The sequence below is a fragment of the Bison bison genome, unplaced genomic scaffold (assembly GCF_000754665.1).
Source record: "Bison bison bison isolate TAMUID 2011002044 unplaced genomic scaffold, Bison_UMD1.0 scf7180017861871, whole genome shotgun sequence".
NCBI classification, from domain to species: Eukaryota; Metazoa; Chordata; class Mammalia; order Artiodactyla; family Bovidae; genus Bison; species Bison bison.
This window is the reverse complement of record NW_011492443.1, coordinates 20,784-25,978: the sequence shown is the minus strand read 5'-3', so window position 1 is coordinate 25,978 and position 5,195 is coordinate 20,784. Positions and strand designations below refer to the sequence as shown.

Sequence of the window (5,195 nt, the reverse complement as noted above, 5' to 3'; positions counted from 1 at the left end):
CAATTTAATTTCACTAATATCTGTCGATTCTCAATCAGCTTCTAAAACACAACCAGGAGAAAAAAAAAACCCACAAGTTTTTGGGGAAAAAAAACCATTCTAACCACATTTTCTTATCTAAGGAAATTTACCAAAGTCTTCTGAGCTTCTTGCGTTTATTCATGGTTTTGTGTGTCCAGTGTCTTACTGATATGCTTGTGTTGTTATGTGGTAGAGAAAATAAGAGCATATGAATGAATCAAATATAATTAATAAAGTTTATTACAAGCAGGGCACCAAATACTCAAAGACCCCTGTGGACATCCTCATTCAGATATTACTTAGTTGGACATTTTATCTTTTCTTGGTGATAGACTTTTGAAGGAGAAATGGTAACAGTATCTCAGTAATTTAAGAGTGGTGTGAGCCCTAAAATGTGGATAATTTCATGGTTAAAACAGGAGAGGAATGAAACTAGGTTATTTGGAATATTACAGCTTTAAAAGGTGAAGCCTAGAGACAAGCTTGCTTTTTCCACTGCCTTCTTGAAAGCACTTTTAACCTCCTTGTTTCTTAAACTATAGACCAGGGGGTTCAGCATGGGGATAACCATCGTATAGAACACAGATGCGGTTTTGTCTGTGTCAATGATGGAATGACTGGAGCTGGGCTGGGAGTACATAAAGATGGCGGTCCCATAGAAGATGGAGACTGTGGTGAGGTGAGAAGCACAGGTGGATAAAGCCTTTTGATATCCCTCAGCTGAGTGCATCTTCAGGATGGTGACAAATATGAACAGGTAGGAAATCAAGATAACCAAGAGGGCAAAAAAAGATATTGAAGCTTGCCACAAAGACGAGAACTAGCTCACTAACATGTGTATCAGAGCAAGAGAGAGCCACGACTGCTGGAACATCACAGAAAAAGTGATGGAGTAGATTGGACCTACAGAAAGAGAGACTGAATGTGTCCCTGCTGTGAACAGAGGCATTCAGGAAGCTGTAGATGTGGGAGCCTGCAGCCAGCCCCGCACACACACGGGTTGTCATGGCGGTTGTGTAGAGCAGGGGTTTGCACACCGCTGCGTAGTGATCATAAGCCATTGAGGGCAAGAGGAAATTTTCCACGGTGGCCAGGGCTACGAAAAAGAACATCTGAGCAGCACACGCATTGTAGAAGGTGACCTGGTCTCCCATAAGCAGCTCAGCCATGACCTTGGGAGTGACAGCTATAGAATAACAAAAGTCCACTAAAGACAGATTACTAAGGAAAAGGTACATGGGAATGTGAAGACGAGAGTCCATGAGAATCAAAACAACCATCCCCAGGTTTCCAACCACGCTGAAGAGGTAGATGAGAGTAAACACGATGAATAAGGGGACCTGCAGTCCGGGGGCACTGGCGAGTCCCAGCAGGATGAACTCAGTCACTCCTGTTTTGTTCTCCATGGGTGTGGTTTGGGAATCACAAGACGCCCTGGAGCAACGAGAAATAAAGGAACAGAGAAATTGAATGGAGAGAAATTGAAACAGATCGGTAACTGGATGATTGGTAGATAGGTAGATGTGCATTATTGCATTATAGCAGTAATTATAGCCTCAATATTATTCATATAAAATATGGCTTTGGCAACAAGTTTTGCTGCATATTAATAAATTATAGAGTTATACATTGTTGAAACTGAAGGATCTTTATGGTTCATCTCCTACTGTCTAAATTTTATAAACTTGTAAACTGAAATATGAAAATATAAAGTCTTGATCAAGATGGCATGTCTAGAGTGAATACATGTCATTTCAGTTCCCTGAGCCTCGTAAATGCTTACATTTCTGTGCTGCTGTTGTGCCTGGAGCTGCCCTGTACACTTCACCTGGGTATCAATTTGCTTTTCTCAATAAGCTCGTAAGACTGACTAGTTGTTACCCTCTTTTAACTTTTGAAGTATAGGGGTTGAGTATTGTATTTAAATTCACAAAATGATTACCGTCGAAGTCAAGTTTTGTACCCATGAAGAGTTGTTCTTTGGCCCCCTGGTCTGAGACTTTGGGATTAACAGATGCAAAGTATGGTATACAGGATAGATAAACAATAAGGTCTACTGTAAAACACGGAGAACTGTATTCCATAGCTTGTGGTAAACCATGGTGGGAAAGAACATGAAAAAGAATGTGTATGTATAACTGAGTCACTTTACTGTACAACAGAAGTGAAACACGCAGTGTAAATCAACTGTACTTCAATAAAATTTTTTAAAAGAAATAAATTAAACTCTCCTCCAATAAGTAAATAAATAAAATTGAGTTTTACTCAATTTACAATTACTCATTGTCTCCATTGGCCCAAACTCAGTGTTTGGGCTTCCCCATTAAGTGGCTGAGACACGTGTGTGCAATAGATACAGCAGGATAACTAGAGCACTTGCCCTCAGAGGCCATCCTGAGGGGAAGACAGAGAATTGGGTATGAAGCTTGGGTTCTGGGAAGAGATGCATGTAAGTCATACCATTTGCTACCCAGGAGTCTTTGGTTGTAACCTAACTACTTGATCCTGGTTTTCTCCATGTACAGAAGAATAATACCTCAAGGTAGTATTATGAGAATTAGATGAAATAATGTATCAAAAAAAAAAAAAAAACAAGTCAAATGCTGAGTGCCTAGCATCTCCTGATAATCATTAGTTGTGACATTATCATTAGGATGGAATGAGAGGCTACATGTTTGAGAAAGGCAGGTGAAATCAGGGATTCAGGTGTGGATGAGTTTTGAAGTCTTGCAGCCTCTCTCTTCCTTTATCTCACACTCTGTCCACCAAAACTTTTGTGTCTTCCAATGTCTCCCCGTCTACCGGGTCTCTGCTACCATCAATGGCTGTTCCAGCCACTCCACATGAACCATTCGTTTGTCTATTTTCTTTCTTAAAGTCTTTATTTTAGCATGAGTTGAGTCTCTTTCTTAAGCTCGTTCTTTCTCTCGTTACCCGCATCTCACCTCATTGGCTCGCTACAGAGAGCATGTATGTGCTGTGTTGTGTGCGTGTGCACTCAGTCATGTCCAGCTCTTTGCGACCCCATGGACTCCCCACCACGCTCCTCTGTCCTTGGGATTTTTCACACAAGAATACTGGAGTGGGTTGCCATTTCCTTCTCCAGGGGATCTTCCCCATCCAGGGATCATACCCACTTGTCTTACATCTCCTGCATTGACAGGTGGGTTCTTTAGCAGCTGAGCCGCTGGGGAAGCCCCCATTAAGAGCATATGAATCTATGTTTATGCATATGTATACACATATAGTTACTCGTGTGTTTATATGTATATACACATGTATATAAATAATACACACACTCATTCCTCTGAGTGAGTGAGTGAGTGAGTGGAAGTTGCTCAGTTGTGTCCAACTGTTTGCAACCACATGGACTATAGCTTGCCAAGCTCTTCTGTCCGTGGAATTCTCCAGGCAAGAGTACTGGAGTGGGTAGCCTTTCCCTTCCCCAGGGAATCTCCCCAACCCAGGGAAATTCTTTACTGTCTGAGCCACCAGGGAAGCCCACCTTTCCTTTTAATCCTCAGTGATGCTGTAAGGTGGACCATGTTATAATACCCATTTTACCAGTAAGAACACTGAGGACTTGAGCAGCTATGTAAGGCTGCAGAATTACATAGTTAGTATGAAAAAGATTCAGGATTCAAGATTCAAACCCGGCCGTGACCAAATCAGAAGCCTGTGCTTTCCGCCACCTCACTAGCTGCATTTGCAAATGTGAGAGTAATCACAAGGATGAGATTATGGGGGAAGATTACAATAGAGTAGAGATCTCGCTAACTTGATCAGAACACTTCTGTGGTTTGAAGAAGCGTTATTTCACTCTCTTGTGGTTTTCTTTCTTGCCTCCAATGAGAGGACATAGGATAGTAACTAACATGAGATTAGGACTTAGTAACAGGGCCATTTATAATTAATTTTTTTTTTTTGCTATTCTTTTATAGGAGAATAACATGACTTTATTCCGTACATATCTCTAAACTCCCGTTAATGGAAATTTTGACATTCAAACTTCAGCCTCAACTCACCGTTTTAGAAAAAAAATGTTGAGGCCATCTCTTTCTGTGCTCAGATAATTCATAGTACATATAGCTGCCCCATAGATCTTACATGAATTATACTTCTCACTAAAAATGAATATGAAACATAGAAGCTTACCTTGCTGCTGGAAAAGAAGAGAGTCAATCCGAAGAGTGATAATGCAATCAGATATTTAGTCATGGAATAAAGCGCATATCCCTTGTAGCTCAGTTGGTAAAGAATCCGCCTGTGATGCAGGACACCCTGGGTTCAGTTCCTGGGTCCAGAAGATCCCCTGGAGAAGGAAATAGCAACCCACTCCAGTACTCTTGCCTGGAAAAATCCCATGGACAGAAGAGCCTGGCGGGCTACAGTTCATAGCTTTGCAAGAGTTGGACACGACTTAGTGACTAAACCACCACTGTTGAGATGTTCTTTATCAGATACTGGTCCAAAGATTCCAAGACCTCGAAGACAAGTAAAGATGGAGGAAGGCTCCCAACGTGGAGTTAGAAACCTGCATAAAAGTCCTGAATTCACCACTAATTCTGACTATGCTCTTGGAGAAGTCACTTTTCTTCTCCTTGTTTGAAAAAAATTAATAATATTACCTCTTTTCATATATTTTGTACAGACTTGTGCTTGCAACTAGCAGATGAGGGAAGCTCCATGAAACACCTTGCTGAGAGGTTATCACTTTAAAGCTGATCAATATAATTTTACTCTGAGACGTTTTCGCTGGCCACTATAGCAAATCCTCAGGTTCGAGGTCAGACAGGGATGCCTGTGTTTGCTAAACGATGGCCAAGGGGCTCAGCACACAGTCAGTGATGTCATGTAGATTCATGTCGGGATTTCACAAGCTGGCTCATGGGAGTCAGAAGGGAGCCATAGAAACACAGAATTCTCTGCGGCTTTCCCCCATGAGAGCATCTGTAGCTCTCATTCCATGTTTTTAGGGAAGACAGAATTAAATAGCTTGTGGGATTCTGCTGGATATATTGAGAGTGTACATGTGTTTTCACATTCACTGCTTGTTCTTCATTTTTTTTTCCACTTTTTCCTCAAAGTATAATGTACAAACCATCAACATCCACAGCTTTTAGTGTATTATTCTAAGAGTTTGGTTAAGTTTTATCTGGTCAGGTACCACTGCC

The 5,195-nt window shown here is 41.3% G+C and overlaps 1 pseudogene; it reads right to left on the bottom strand.

Moving 5' to 3' along the window:
* Nucleotides 1–478: 478 nt before the first annotated feature.
* Nucleotides 479–1,427, bottom strand: LOC104983185 (annotated as a pseudogene).
* Nucleotides 1,428–5,195: the final 3,768 nt, after the last annotated feature.